We start from the raw sequence: 16506 nt of genomic DNA on the forward strand, positions 1-16506 counted from the left end.
CAGAGTTATATCCAAGTGTTTGTCTTCAGTGTCACTGACCCCATCTTCCCCCATTTCAAACCTGCTCCTCAGCCCTTCTACGACACTGTCCATTTCTGAAATCTTGTTGTTTATCTTTTGGATTTCTAATTGATGTTTTTGTATGATTTCTAGTTGTGAATTTATTTTGGCATTTTGTTCCTGCATTATTTTCCTGAATTCTTCCATTTTTTGGTCTGTATTTTCCATGAATTTGTCTGCCTTTTCCATGAATTTGTCTATTTTTCCTCATGTTTTCCTGCTTCTGCTTCAACTCTTGGTTAGCTGTGAGTATTAGAGATTTGAATTCCCTGTCAGGTAGTTCTAGTGCCTTTTCTTCTCCTGAAAGTCATCTGGTATTTTATTTTGGATGCCTACTGGAAGCATCCTGTCCTGTTTTTGTAAATGTTTTGATATTGTCTGCTGTCTTTGGGGCATTCAGTAGTTATTTTCCTCATTTATTGATTGTAGATTTGTTTGTTTCTCCCTTTTTTTAATTTGACTATGTCTGAGCAGGTGGTCTGTGTGTTCTTTGTTGTTTGCTCGTCTGTGGGCATGATACTTTTCTCCTCCTTCTCCAATGGGCAGGGTCAGTCACTCAGATATGGTACAGCAGGGCAGGTCTAGCTGAAGAGGAGTTACTGGGATGGTTTGTGGCACATATTACGACCAACAGGGTGGGCCGGGAATCAGTGTAGGGCAGGTTCTGATAGGCTGTGCCTGTGCTGCCAGGGGGAGTGATGTTCAGTGAATGGGGCAGGTAGGCAGGATGGAGGGGCGAGATTGTGATGTATGGAGCTAAGATGGGTATGGGAAAGGGGAGAGAGAGGAGAGAGCAACAGGAGTGAAAACCATACAAACAAACAAAAAAGAGTGCTAACGGAGCTTGCTGTTGGAGTGGAGAGATGAGAGACTGAGAAATGGAGAAAAACAAAAAGGAGAAGAAGAAAAAAAAAGAAAAGAAAAAAATGAATAAAAACTAGAAAGAAAAAAGAAAAGAAAAGCCCTCAGAGATCCCACTGGTGCGGCCGTGAGGACTGGGGAAGTTTCTCTCTGGCTGTGAAGTACAGCCTGGCTAGAAGGGGTAGAGGTGTCACTCAGCGCCAGGTATTCAGGAGACAGGAAGAGAAGGTAACTATAGAGAGATGAGAAACTGAGTAATGAAGAAAGACAAAAAGGGAAAAAGAGAGAAAAGAAAACAAACAAATAAAAAAAAGAAACAAGAAAAACCAAAAAGAAAAAAAACAAGAAAAAAGAAATGCTCTCAGGGATCCCTGTACGTGTGCATCTGCGCAAACTGAAGGGGTAGGTCCCAAGCTGGGCAGTACCACCTGGCTAGAACAGGCTTCCAATTCGAGAAAAGAAAAATAAAACAAACAAACAATTCAAAACAAACAAAAAAAAAGCACCAGGATCCCATCAGCGTGGCAGCATGGGCTGGGAAGCAGTTTCACATTCGAGCGGTGTTTCACAGCCTTTCAGGAAGAAGCAAAGATGGCACACGGAGCCAGGTATTTGAGAGAAAGGAGGGGGAGGTGATGAGAGGTATGGAAGAAGTCAAAAGAAGTGGAAAGAAGCAACATCAGCAGCCAACAAATGGCACTCAGGGAGTCAGCCATTGTGGGTGGGTGGAATCCAAGCAGCACTGGGGTGAAGCTGGTGCTTCCTGGCTAAGAGACTGTGGCTGCAGGAAGCAGAGGAGGCTGAATGGGGGTGAGGAAGGGTGGGGGGTGGGAAAGCGTATATCGCTGGTTACTGGTTGTTCTGTCTCCTTCTGGAAGCTCCGTGAAGCTGCTTTGCCATACCCCTTGTACACCAATCTCCGATAGGAGTCCAAGATGGCGAATCCATGCTGCGTTAGCTGATAAGGGCCCTCTTCATATATCTCTCCTCACTCTCTATTCTCTGTCAGTTTCTTAATCCATCCAGTGCTTGGCTGAGTTCTTTATCTCTTCATTTGATGCTTAGGGTTTCAGGATTGCTGTTTTTTCTGTTTGGCTTGGTTTTTCAGATCTTTGCTGTGGAGGGATGGCATGGTGCTTCTTTCTATAGCGCCTTGGTGCCTGGAAGTCCTCTGAAGTTTTACTTTTAAAAATTCCTCTTGCCCTCTTGCACAAGGGAAGAGATTAGTCCAAAGGACTAATAATGGACTACAACTACCACAGCCTCTAGCAGACTGACTCCAGCACAACAAGATGGTGCCCAGCTACCACCACCAACTGCTCTGACAGGGATCACAATATAGGGTCCCGGACAGAGCTGGAGAAAAATGTAGAACAAAATTCTAACTCACAAAAAAAGACCAGACTTACTGGTCTGGTCTGTCAGGAAACCCTGAGAGTATTACCCCCGGACACCTTTTTAGCTCAGTAATGAAGTCACCCCTGAGTTCCACCCTTCAGCCAAAGATTAGACAGGCCCATGAAACAAAATGAGACTAAAGGGGCATACCAGCCTAAGGGCAAGGACTAGAAGGCAAGAGGGGACAGGAAAGCTGGTAATAGGGAACCCAGGTCTGAGAAGGGAGAGTGTTGACATGTCATGCTGTTGGTAACCAGTGTCACAAAACAATATGTGTACTAATTGTTTAATGAGAAGCTAGTTTGTTCTGTAAACTTTCGTCAGTAATGGTAGCTGGGCACCATCCAGTTCTTCTGGCCTCATGGCAAAGGAGGTAGTTGTTCATAGACATAATTAACCACACATTCCATAAACCAAAAATATCCCATGAAGTCTTCTTAAAACCAGACAGTAGTTTAGTTTAACTAGTAAAAAAGTCTGCCTTGAGCATTATGCTCTTTTAAGAACTATCTATATGGGATCAAAGTGGAAACAGCAACTGGAAAATTAGATAGGAACCTTAGGGGGCAATGACTTTATGTTAATGGAGCGGGACGGAGTCAGAAAAGGAGGGTGAAAATGGTTGCACAAGAATGTAATCAATGTCACTGAATTGTACATGTAGAAGTGGTTGAATTGGTGTATGTTTTGCTGTGTATATTCTCAACAACAACAACAAAATAGGTTAATAAAAAAATTCAGGATAAAAAAAATGATACTAAATGGACCCCTAGAATTTTCGAACAGTTTTAAAATTTCCTAAATAAAGTAGAAAGTGAGCACAAAAATGAGAACTCTGTTCTGGGAAAAAGAAAGGCTGATAAAATATTTGAAACATAAGGTTATACTTTGTTATTTAAAAAACAGTGAAGCAAACAAAGTAAACTGAAACTTTGAATTCTAGATCTTAGAATTCTAGAATAAATCTACATCACTTTAAGTTCGGTGTTGGTAGTTTTAGGGCCACAAATGGAAGTGAAAGGATTGACTCAAATGATCTCTAGGTTTCCTTCAGCTTTAACATTCTGTTCTTATGATTTTGAGATAGGTGGTAAAATTCTAGGACTTATTAACAGAAGCGTTTAACAGGACGATGATGTTAATTGTCTTAGAACACATTTATATAACATAAACATGAGGTTATTGAATGTATGGCAGGTTATTTATGAAGGGTAGGGATGTTTGGAGCCCTGGTAGTGCAATGGTTAAGAGCTCAGCAGCTAACCCAAAGATCGGCAGTTTGAATCCACCAGCCGCTCCATGGAAACACTATGGGGCAGTTCTACTCTGCCCTTTGCTTAGTGATGTGGAGCCCATTATTGGTCCCATAACTAGTCCCTTCATGAACTTGCAGCAGAACATGGTGCTGAATGAATAATCAGTGAGTGTGATCCAGTACAGTGGTTCTGATATTCTTTTGAGGGAAAATCTCAGTTACTATTTTCTTCTCCAAACGTATCCTACAGTTTCTCTCCCAGTAAGATGGAGACAGTAGTTACACGAGGAAATGAATTTTCAGGGTCCTTGGAGAAAGCATTGTATTAATTTGACACCTGCAAAAATAGCTTTGCATCATTACCTCATAATATCTCTCCAAATCTACTGACTGAATGTGGACATTTTAGAATTTAAGTGAATAGTTTCAAGCCATTCTCTCACTCCTTGGGTCATTCCCCTCATATGAGATACTTTATTTGGGAGGCTTTAAGATAAAGAGAATATTTTAGAAAGAAAACCTTAAGGATGTGCATAGGAAAATGTTTAATAGGCTTACTCATAAATCTAAAAAGCCTAATAGTAAAATTTTTTTTATAGCCAAATAAAATATATTCCTAAACACTCTGAAGAAACCAAAGTTTCTCTCTCTCTCTATCTCTACATATCTACCTATCTTTTGCTTGAGCAAAGTTCACAAATGGCAGCCCGTGGCCAAATATGGTCATCAGATGTATCATTGGTCTTCATTTAAAACTGACACCAATTTGGATGATTTCACATGAAACCCTGGATTTTCAGCTCCTCTTGAAACAATTAGCTGGAATGTACTCTCCCATTTGTTACAACCCTCATCATCCCCTGTAGTCATTCATCCAGTCAGCTTCATTCGCTTCTGTTATTTACCTGGCTCCTGTAGGTAACATGTATTTGAGTCTGGGGACCCAGCCCTAGTGAATTTGCATCCTCTATGAACATGCAAGTTATACCTTACATTTTTCCTTGGATGATATAGCTTCTGAAATTTTAAAGCAATCTTTAGTTTATCAAAGCTTGATTGTATAAGCTCTTTTTCAAAATAGCATTAAACACAGGAAAACAACATACATAAGTAAGTATATAACTCATTTTTGACAAAAGTATGTAACCCATTAAAAAGTTCATACATTTCTGTCTTAGTCATCTAGTGCTGCTCTAACAGAAACACCATGAGTGGATGGTTTTAACAAGGAGAAGTTTATTCTCTCACAGTCTAGTAGGCTACAAGTCCAAATTCAGGGTGTCAGCTCCAAGGGAGTGCTTTCTCTGTCGGCCCTGGAGGAAGGTCCATGCCATCAATCTTCCCTTGGTCTGGGAGCATGTTGGTGCAGGAACCTCAGGTCCAAAGGACATGCTCTGATCCCGGCGCTCCTTTCTTTGTGGTATGAGGTTCCCATGTGTCTCTGCTGGCATCCCTCTTTTATATCTCAAAAGAGATTGCATTAAGACACTATCTAATCTTGTAAACCTCATCAGGATAACCTCATCACAGTGATAGAATTTACAACACATAAGGAGATCACATATCACCTCATCATGGTGATAGAGTTTACAGCACATGAGGAAATCACATCAGATTACACAATCATACAATACTGGAATCATGACCTAGTGAAGTTGACAGATATTTTTGGGGGACACAGTTCAATCCATGACAATTTCTAACTGACATTTCTTTTTTTTTCATTTTTATAGGAAATTACAACATATGTAATGAAGAAATGAGATGTTTCCCATCCGTTTTCATCACCTTTTATTCCTCCTTATTTTAATGAGTGAGGAGATGATATTCACTCGTTCATTGTAAATAAATTTTCCACTACTATTGAAGGACACCAGATACAATCTCCTACATGATGACACTGTGTGTTGTGCTTTAAAATAATGTAACACTTGGTAAGTGACAAGAAATCAGAGCTGAAGTTAAACTCTGTCTCCTGACAGCAGTATCACCACCCTTGGCAAGCTTCCTACAACAACTCATACTGTTTTCTTCAAGTTCTTTATTGATTTCCTAGTTTTCAATATCATGGTCCTCACCTCTTTGTGCATGGCAAACCATTGCTGTTTATATATGGATGATAGCCATGTTGAAGTTTCCAGAAAACTCTCAGGGATCACTGATAATGTATCCTAATCTTAATTTCCTGACCAAATGGAATGTTTTTCCTTGTTCAGTTTTAAGGAAGATGGTGTTCTCTAAAACTTTTATGCACATGGGAAACTAGACATCTGCTTCACTTAAAGACACCTTTAATGATTCATTTCAAGAAGACACTAGAATCAGAAGAACTAGATGGTGCCCAGCTACCACCAATGACTGCCCTGACAGGGAACACAACAGAGAGTCTCTGATGGATCAGGAGAAAAGTGGGGTGCAGACCTCAAATTCTACTAAAAAGACCAGACTTAATGGTCTGACTGAGACTGGAGGAACCCTGGAAAGCATGGCCCCTGGATTCTCTATCAGCCCAGAACTAAAACAATTTCTGAGGCCAACTCTTCAGACAAAGATTGAACTGGACTGTGGGACATAAAATGATACTCGTGAAGAGTGTGCTTCTTAGCTCAAGTAGATACATGAGTCTAAAGGGGCAGCTTCTGTCCGGACGTGAGTTGAGAAGGCAGAGAGGGTCAGTAGCTGGTTGAATGGACATGGGAAATCGGGTAGAAAGGAGGAGTGTGCTGTCACAGTATAGGGAGAGCAATTAGGGTCACATAACAATGTATGTATAAATTTTTGTATAAGAAATTAACTTGAAATGTAAACTTTCACTTAAACTATAGCAGTAAAAAAAAAGACACTAGAAGAAGGAACTATACTTCTAGTGAGGAATTTTACATTCATTTCCTGGCATTATAAATGCATTAGAAGATAGAGGAATTGTTTCGTGAAATTTTACCCAAGTTTTTGGAAAAGTTCAACACACAGGTGAGTCATCAACTTGCTTAGAGATAATTTAAGACACCTTTTCTTGGTGGAATCAACTGTCTTCAGATGTGTAAGAGCCACAAACAATTTTCATTATTAATCATGTACTTCATTTCTCACTACATTCCTAAATTAAGCCATTCAACTGCCAGCGTGCAGGCTGCTGCTCAAGTAGCAGTAACTCCACTGGCCTTTATTAAGACAGTACCTTGATTCAGTGAGCCAAATGCCACCTGCAGTCATTCAACATTCTTGTAAAGAAAAGTAGCCACATTGCTGTGGATAGCCTCTGGCATCCTCATCCAGCCTTCCTTAGAGTAGGTGTCATGGATTGAATTATGTCCCCCAAACAATGTGTGTATCAGTTTGGCTGGGCCCTGATTCCTGGTATTGTGTGGTTTTCCTATATGTTGTAAACCTGCCTCTATGATGTTAATGAGGGAGGATGGGTGGCAGTTGTGTTAGTAAGGCAGGACCTGATCTACAAGACTGGATTGTGTCCTGAGGCAATCTCTTGAGATATGAGCAGTGAGACAGGGGGACCTCATACCATCAAGAAAGCAGTGCCGGGAGCAGAGCGCGTCCTTTGGACCGGGGTCCCTGCGCCGAGAAGCTCCTAGTCTGGGGGAACACTGATGAGAAGGCCGAGAGAGAGAAAGCCTTCCCCTGGAGCTGACGCCCTGAATTTGGCCTTTTAGCCTACTTTGACTGTGAGGAAATAAACTTCTCTTCGTTAAAACCATCCACTTGTGGTATTTCTGTTATGGCAGCACTAGATGACTAAGACAGTAGGGAATTGCAGTAGGCACTTAACAGCTACCAGGGCAATAACAGGCTACAGTCATCTCTACCCTGAGCCTCTCCTGTGTCCCTGGCCTTATAACCTACTCTTGCTGGCTTAGGCTCAGTGAGTCTGTGGGTTGGTGGTACCATGGCACTCCAGGGAACCTGCTGGAGAGAGTCCCTGCCCCTGCCCCCTTCCTCTAACCCCACAACAGAGCCTCTGACTCCATACCATCCCTTACTCAGGCACAAGTCCTAAGTCTGCTAATAGAGTGGGAGAAGTCTTCAGCTCAACCTCATCCACACTTATCACACATTTCGAAATATGATACCTAAGGAGCATTATTATTATTTCTTAGAGGTGAGGGTTAACTGGGAATAAACGGCTTGTCAACAACTTGTGTGTGGTACAGCTAGGACCCCAACCTAAGTCCCTCATCTTTATGTCCCTGACCTTATTTGTTTAAATCATGACTGCCTCCCAAACAGTGATAATTACCAGCATTTATAATGCCACAGTTCATGGTTCTGTCTCTTTGGGAAATGCTTCTATCTTCCAATTTGGGACACCAGAAATAAATATCTCCTCTTGCTTTGTGGAGGGATAAGGCAGATGATTTATTTAAAAAGCAGTGAATGGCTTGCTTGGCTGCACGCAGCATCTACAGCAAGAAGTCACTTCTGTACATTTATGAGTTCCTCCTTTGCATTTGTTCAAGAGGGGTAACAAGGGATGAATGGTAATCATTTTCCAGGTGTTCTGAGTTGGGGCATGGACTCAGGACTTGACCACCTTCTTTGCTGGTTACCTGTGGATGAGTCATTTACAAGTCAGATGATTCTGTATGGGAATCTGCTCATATCAGATACCAAAGCGGACTGGTCTTACCCACTTGAAGGACTGAATGCCAAAATTAAATGGGAGCTTGTGGGTTTCTTAGCATTTCCATTTTTCTGTACCATGTCTATAATCCCTGGTGTTCCTGACAGAAAAGGAGGAAAAAACTCAAGGTACAGTAATTATCTATAAAAATATTATTTAGAAAAACTACCTATAGTACAAAATGAAAGCTAAAAAGGTAATTTTAGCAAAAGATGAACTGAATAGCTCAATTATAAATGGGAATAATGGGCAGGATAACTCTGGGGACATTTTTGGAAGAGGCTGCACAGGCCTGGCTCACTATTATTTACTCCCCATTGCTAACCGCCACATTGTCTCATAATCTTGTTTCTCCAGTCTCTACAAAAGGTTTAAGATCAACGATGTTCCTCCCTGGAGGGTGGAAGACAAGTGATAATGATCTAAGAATGAAAAACAAAACAGAGCACCCATCTTGTGACAAGAAAAAGCAGGATGTTGCCAGATAATCCCCAAGGATGTTACCAGATTACCTCTAAGAATACCAGTAGAAGGTTAACTCATCTAAGACATCATCACCTCAAGGGGAAACTACCACAAAAGATCCGTAATCCTGTCCCTATAAAAGACTTTAGCTGATCTCCAGTGGGGGAGATGGGTTTTTCTGGAGGAATCTATTCCCCCTCTGTCTCCTATATATCGACATATAATAAACATCTTGCTGCTCACCTCACCCCTGTCTCAGAATTGGCTATGGCGGCAGGCGGCTCCAATCCGCATTATTGTGGCAACATTTACAGAAAATTTGTGAGTCTAATTTTAGCAATTATGTTAGCAAGTGGTAAAACAGATCTGAGATTCCCCTTGTCTCTCTTCCTCTGCCCTCCCTTTAGAGATACAAGTCAGGAAAATTCCATGTACTGGAAAAAAATCAAAAAAAATTTTTTGGGATGAATGTTTCTTATTAAAAGCAATTTAAAAAGTAGTAGATGATGAAGGCTAAGAGGATTAGGATGTTGAGGCAGCCTCAAAGTGAAAACAGCTTTTGGTTGTTTTGGGAGGCTGCTTTTTCTCTCTACAGGCTTTTTTTTTTTTTTACCAGGATCACCAAAGAACTATTTGGTGAAGAAATCCAGGAATAGTCCCTTATTCTTCTTAGTTTCCCTACAGCTTTTAATATGGTTTATTGCAGTTTCCTGAAACCACTCCCACTATTATATTTGTCATCTAGACAACCATGAACTTCAGTATAGTGACTTGTCAGTCAGACTGGCGGGAGCTGTGGGTCGATTGTACCGTCTGGTGGCTGCTGTTCTCCATGATCCTCTGTCATCATGGTTCTACCATCTGCAAACAACCAGGTTTGCCTTTTCACCATTGTCTGCGGAAGAGGAGGAGGATGAGCAAAAGGAACCTACACTGTAAGAAAGCTTTGAAGGAATGAAAATGAGAAGTACCAAACAAGAACCACATGGAAATTGTAAAGTGAATAAAGCAGAAGATGCTTTGAAGTGGGTAGAAGAGAATGTTCTTTCTTCCGCGACAGATGTAGCACTTCTGGCCCTTCTGGATTCAGATGAGGAACAATAATTACATACTTTGAAAGGTCCAGGATGGAGTAAAGAATAGGTTGAATTGCAGTTGACAACGTCTAGTATCAGGGAAGAGATCAGCTTCTGTGTCAGTCTTCTACCACTGCTCCATGGGCTTAAAGGAGGCAGCAGCTTCTCGAACTATTCCTTGATCTTGGTGCACTGGAGCTGGCAAGAGGTGTCAGAACAAGGAGAATCTTACTGAAAACAATCTCATAGCATGAGAAAAATCTACACGTTTCTAATTTCCAACACTCATGCTCTTCCCCCCCGCCCCCCACACCCTGACATGGATGTTTATGCAACTTCTTTGTGTTTTTCTGAGCCTTCTGTAATGTTTCAGTTGTTTAATCTGTCAAACTAAAAAGTTTAACATCTTCTAAAGGATTCTGACATCAAGGTCATAATATGTAATCTCCAGGAACAACTGCCTGTGATTTTTATTTCTTTAGGGAATTACGTAAGTGAGGGGGGAAATTGTTAATTATCTTTCAGTTTCCTGGAAGTCAAGGTTACATCTTGCAGAGATAGTTTTGAGAAAAAAGGGCGCGTCTGAGGTAAGCAGCCATGGTTCTATCGAGGATCAAAAGTACAACAACAACAAAAAAGAAAAACTTACAGTGTGATTCAGATCATTTCAAAAAGCAAAATCAGCAGTCCAGGGACAAGGACTAGAAGGCAGAAAGGGACAGGAAAGCAGGTGATAGGGAACCCAAGGTTGACTAAGGACAGTGATGACATGTAGTGAGGTTGTTAACCATTGTCATAGGGCAACATGTTTACTAACTAATGAGAAACTATTCTGTAAACCTTCATCTAAAGTGAAAATAGCAGTGCGACTGGAAGAGCGTAGTTGATGTCACTGAACTGTGCATGTAGAAATTTTTGAAATGGTGTATCTTTGGCTATGTACATTTTCACATAAAAAAAAAAAAGTCGAGAAGGGAGAGGGTTGACATGTCGTGGGATTGGTAACCAGTGTCATAAAACAATATGTGTACTACTGTTTAATGAGAAACTATTTGTTCTGTAAACCTTCACCTGAAGTACAATAAAAAAAAAATTGTTAATAAAAAAGCAAAAACAAGTGCAATTTTATTTATAAATGGTGTATATTAAAGATTTTGCTATTTCAGATGTAACTTAGAAATATTAGCTTAACTCTTTTGACATCTGCTATTGTGATACATCCCATTGCTGGCAATGTGGTACACACTCGGGAACTTTTAACTGCTGTTATGGAAGCCTGTGTGAAGTTCTAGGCAATGCTTTGTTTGCCCTCGTGCCCTTCACTGGGTGTTGCACTGGGTGCAGAGAGGCACTCCATCTTAAGTGCTTGTGAATGAGCCCCCAGCTAGAGGAACGGTAATGCTTCAGAAAAGGGAGCTTGTTACAAAAGAAACAGGTCCTTCTGGCTTCATTGAAACAGTTAGTCCTGCATGATGTGATGTGGAGGCCCTGGACTGCTGCTCATTCTTTAGGACTGACTGTTTTTGTATTTGGTGTTGGTTTAGAGACTGTTTCTAAGAAGCATCTCAAGGTGATGGGATTCATTTGAAGCACTTCATTTCTCTTCTAATGCTTTTATCCACTTTTGCCTCCCTAAGATTTTGTTCTATATAAAAAGTTCATGCTACTTTTTAATATAAAAATTTTTAATAAAATTAAAAAAAAAAAAAGAATTACAGGACCGAAACACTGGAATTTCACAATGACCTTTTGCAATTCTGTGACCGAAACACTGGAATTTCACAATGACCTTTTGCAATTCTGTGTCCTTATGAGAAGCGGTCCAAGCAAAGAAACTTGAGCTTCAGCGCCTCAGGCAAATATCCTAAAACATATCACTAACACTCCTCTATCCTTGGGGGAATGTGGGCAAGTTAGAGATTGAGAACAGAATGAAACATTTTGTATGGTAGAGGAAACATGGCTGTTTACTTTTAAAAATTATTTGCCCTTGTGTCGGGACGGTGTCATTGCTGAGAGGAACTCCAAGAATCATCTACATTCTAGTTGCCAGATTTCTCGTAGAGATGAAAGTAGGATCGCAGATGTTGAGTGGTTGGCCTAAGAGTTCTTTCATATCTAGTTCATGTTCTAGTCCCAACCGGAATCCAGTTGTTTTCCTACTCTGTGAAGCAAGTAAAACAAATTTTACTGCAATCAATAGAGTATCTGGCATGCATGATAAATTTTAATTTTTAATATGGTTTATTGCATTTTCTTTTTATCCTTTCGATTTCTCTGCATTAAAAAAAAATCTATTCTTTTTTAATTTTTTTTTTTGCTTTTGTCTGCATATTACAGCTGCTTTGTGTTTTTCTCTTTCTGGTCCCAAACCCCTTATTCTTGTGACCCTAATACTCCCTGGCATGTTTTCTCCTTTTCAGAATGGGCGACTGAGAGCTTGACATAACTAACTGCCATGATGAACCTGTGAGTTTTTTTTTTCTTTGTCTTCTCCTTTTCACACAACTTTGTTAATGACTTTGTTTTCCTCTGTCCAGCCACCTGGGGCTTACGACCCCCCCACAGGAAGATCAGAGCCCAGATGTCAGATATGGAAATGTATGGCAGGTATTTCTTTAGTATGATAGAGTCTCTTGTAATTACCTTGTAATGAATAATGACACTTCTAACCTTTGTAAAAATCATATATAAGCTCTGATGTAAAAGTGCCGTTTGGGATTCCATAGAGACAGCCTGCATTGCTGTTGGATCCCAGGTGGTGTACATCTCCTAAATTAAGACTTTCTCACTGTTTCTGACTTGGAGTACATTTCATTGGCTCGACTGCTTCAGGGCACGGACCCTATTCAGGTAACATTCTGGTCAGGAGGCATCTTGTGAGAATCTGCAATTTTAGATAGACAACTGAGCAGTAAAAGAGGTAGGGCAAATGAAAAACAGATTACTGTGATGATGGATTTCTTTTTCATTGAAATAAATCTTGGATCCTGCACCTTATGCCTTAGTGCTGATCTGTTACCCTGCTGCCCTACTCCCCCACCTGTTTTTTTCTATGATCTAATGATTCTTCTGTTATACCAGCTAGGGTTTTACAGCAGGGACTTTTTCTCTGAGTTTGAGCAGCTGGTATTCCCCTCCTTGTTCTGCATATCTGTCCTAGACTTTCTCCTTCTTTTGGGTTGTGACTATATTTGTTCTTTTCCACAGCTGGAGGAAAACAGGAAAATGAGCATAGAAAGTGCCAAGTCTTAATAGAAATCCCCCTTTATCCCCTCCCCCACCCTTCCCCTTCCTCCCCAGCCACCCATCTCTCTTCTGTTGCAACTCTTACCAAACCGTTTTTCTGGGCACATAGCCAGAGGTGAGAAGAAGTGGGGCTGTTCAATAATGTCATTTACTGGTTCTGGCCAAGTATTGCCTCATGACTTGACATTTTATGTGTTTATTGCTTTGACATCTTCCTGTGTCTTTCTGATTCTCATTGTCTTTCACTGCCTCTCCTTTTTTGCCCACACATATCTTTTCAATTCCACATCATTTTTATTTCTCCAGATTTTGACTTTTTCTCCTTGGGCCTTTTCTGCCTTCTGCCACCCCCATCTCTCTCCACCTTTGACTGCTTCTCTCTAAAAATCTTTCCTGCTTCCCTGAGTTTTTAGTCCGTTTCATGGGAGGAAAAACAAAGGCCCGTGATCCAGATGAATACACCTCACATATACTTTGTGCACCTTTTTCTACAATGATTCTACCTAAGGAATCTGTTTACATGCACGTTTGATCTCATAGTGCTGACATTCTTGCTTTTTGTCCAAAGGAATGACCCATCACACCATCAGACAGGTGGACAGGAAGCCACTGTAAGAGGTCCATCTGCATGACAAAATGGCTGCTCAGTTACTTATTTGAAAAAATCACCCTGTGTAGTGATTTATGTTCTAATAATTATAAAACTAATTGATAGAAAAATGGTATTTTATTTTGAATTGAAACTTGTAGTTGCATTTTAGAACAACATCTCCTCATGGATCTTCTCTCACATTTTTTATGGATTTGTGGTCTCTGGAGGTGATTTTTCTCTCCAGATCTGCTAAACAGAATCCATGATGAATGAGTTGAAAGGCAGCCTCACCACTGTCTTCTGTAAGGGGCTGAAAGGTACATAAGGACAAAGATGCCTTTGTCTTCTCATTCTGTGAACCCAGGTGCTGAGTTCTGAAAGCTTTCTTAAAAGAAAAAGAGTCAAGTAAAGAAGCATTACAGCAAACACTACCTTATCAACTCTGGCTTTGTAGTAAAACTTTAGAAAAATACAAATACACAGGGCCCAACCCTGACCAGTCGAATCAGAATCTTTGGGGGTGGTGCCCAGACATTCCAGATGATTCTAGTACACGACAAGGTAAGTGTCACTCCAGAAAGGGACTCCTGCTTCCTTGTGGAATCCTGCTCTCCCTGGCTTTCTCCATCCTCATCCCAATCCTAAATCCATAGGTGCTCAGAAAAAAGGGAAATGGGTTATGCTCTTCAGTGTACATGCCCATTAAGTTGGTCCAGTGAGATAGCACACGTTAGAGTCTTCTTAGTGTTCCATGCCAAAACAACAACAACATACCACAAGAGAAAACAAAACAAAGAGCCGTGTCTCCCTCAATGGCCTGAAGTGCCTATTTGTTCACAAGTCAGTGAGAATTATTATTCTCCTTTTTTGCCTTAGCTTCCAGGAAGCCCAGAACTGGACTAGAGCCAACCACATGACTCCTCTGAGCTCTTGTTTTGGTTTGAATTATGTCTCCTGCTTCACAATAGGACTTTTGAAATTTTATTGAAAGACATTTAATAATATTGTACAAACAACCATTCACATGTAGAATTTGGACATCATATAGGAATACACATTAGGGGAGAGTGCAGGTTACAAGACTGATGGGGATACGTGGTCACAGCAGAAGTTGTTGGTGCTTTGCCCAGGAATCACGTTTCCTGGCTAAGGTGGTGTACCCATCCCCTATCTGTTGCAGGTGTTCCAGCTAATGGCCCATGTTTGCAGCCTTCTGCTACTTTGCCTCAAGGTGCCTGGGAGTTAAACTATTTATCCCCACCACCACTGGGAGTACACAAGCTCTACTCTCTGACCTCAAGGTACACAGATTCTGCAGGCTCCCTGCTTGCCCCAGATTGTGCCTTAAATCATATTGTTACATGACCCCTTTCCTTTCTCTGTCATGCTTGCCTCAAAACAAAGCAAAATAAAAATCACCAGTTGCCCTCGAGTCCAACTCATGGTGACCTCGTGTTTCAGAGTAGAACTGTGTTCCATAGGGTTTTATTTCAGAAGTAGATCACCAGGCCTTTCTTCTGAGGTACCTCTGGGTGGATTTGCACCTCCAACCTTTTGGTTGACAGCTCAGTGCTTAACCATTTGCACCACCCAGAAACTCCCCTGCTTGCCTCACTTGCTGATAAATCACAGTGCCTAAGATACTGGTATAACCTGCCTCTTGAAGGAAAAATAGATATTTCAGAGTAAGCTATATTGTTCCTTCTATTTCTGTCTTTCCCTCTAAAGCATTAGCCGCAGCTTTTGAATCTCATATTTTAAGAGTATAAGTAATTAATATATGACTTTTTTTTTTTGGAGAATTGACTAGTATGTGTTTGGAAAGAGTCTCTAGCATTTTGGTTTTAAGAGCAGGGGTGTGGGGGCAGGGTTTGATAAACAGGCCCTTCCTTTTCCCCCAAATATTACCCCACTTCCTGCTGCCTTTGAGCTTTGTCATTGGAGACTTGTTCCATTGGAGACTCAGGAAACCTCGGAAATAGGTGTACCAGTTGCTGTCAAGTTGATTCTGACTCATGGCAACCCTATGTGTGTCAGAGTAGAACTGTACTCCCTAGGGTTTCTCATGGCTGATTTTTCAGAAGTGGATCTCCAAATCTTTCTTCTGAGGTGCCTCTCGGTGGACAGGAACCTCCGGCCTTTCAGTTAGCAGCCAAGCACGTTTACACCATTCAGGGATTCCTAAAATCCTCCTAAAACCTGAGGTTTTCAGAGGTAAAATATTAGGTAGGACAACCTTGGACTCTTGTGCAATGGGGTAGACAGGAATGCTGAACGTGATGTGTGCTGAATGTGGTGGGTGTGCTTTGAGGCTTAGGAGTGAGGGTTTGAAACATCCAAGGCCACATATCCTTATTTTCCTCTGTTGTTTTCCTGGAGCTTCATGCCGTGTTGTTTTGATTTGTCTTCCTCTATGATTCCGCTGCACTTTGTCCACAGTCCGTTACAGCGTGTATCACAATGTGCTTAGCAATGCAGTGACCTGCGCCCACACTGTTGTCTCCTATGAGGCTGTACCTTTCTTGGGGACCAGCAACCTTGTTTCCCCCATGTTTCGATACTCTCCATTTCCTAGCATAAGTAAGGTGCTCAATATGTATCTTTTATCAAATGAATGGGAATGGCATTTTTGCTGAGTTAAAGTTGTTTTGTATAAAATGTTTGAAAGAAATGGAAGAAATTTTTTAATTCAAAGAAAATTATAATAGAAAGTGGGAACAGAATAAATAGAAGGAACAAAAATGATTAAATATGTACTATATTATTATCTCTTCTACCACTTGTCTGTCAGTTTGTCATACTGTGGTGGCTTGCATGTTGCTGTGATAATGGAAACTATGCCACCACTATTTCAAATACCAGCAGGGTCACCCATAGTGGACAGGTTTCAGCAGAGCTTTTAGATTAAGACAGA

At 41.0% G+C, this 16506-nt stretch overlaps 1 long non-coding RNA gene across 2 annotated transcripts in view; it reads left to right on the forward strand.

The window, feature by feature from the left end:
• Positions 1-12155: 12155 nt before the first annotated feature.
• The window catches only part of LOC111821045 (uncharacterized), a 7221-nt gene continuing 2870 nt past the window's right edge, over positions 12156-16506 (forward strand). Inside the window, exons 1-3 of one of the 2 annotated variants that reach the window (XR_002824528.1) lie at positions 12156-12361; positions 13957-14153; positions 14773-14893. This is a non-coding gene — a long non-coding RNA (uncharacterized LOC111821045). Of the gene's footprint in view, positions 12362-13956; positions 14894-16506 lie in introns of both variants that reach the window. The other variant, XR_002824530.1, reaches the window with a different exon arrangement.

This window comes from Trichechus manatus, unplaced genomic scaffold (genome assembly GCF_000243295.1).
Source record: "Trichechus manatus latirostris isolate Lorelei unplaced genomic scaffold, TriManLat1.0 scaffold00004, whole genome shotgun sequence".
In the NCBI taxonomy this organism is placed as follows: Eukaryota; Metazoa; Chordata; class Mammalia; order Sirenia; family Trichechidae; genus Trichechus; species Trichechus manatus.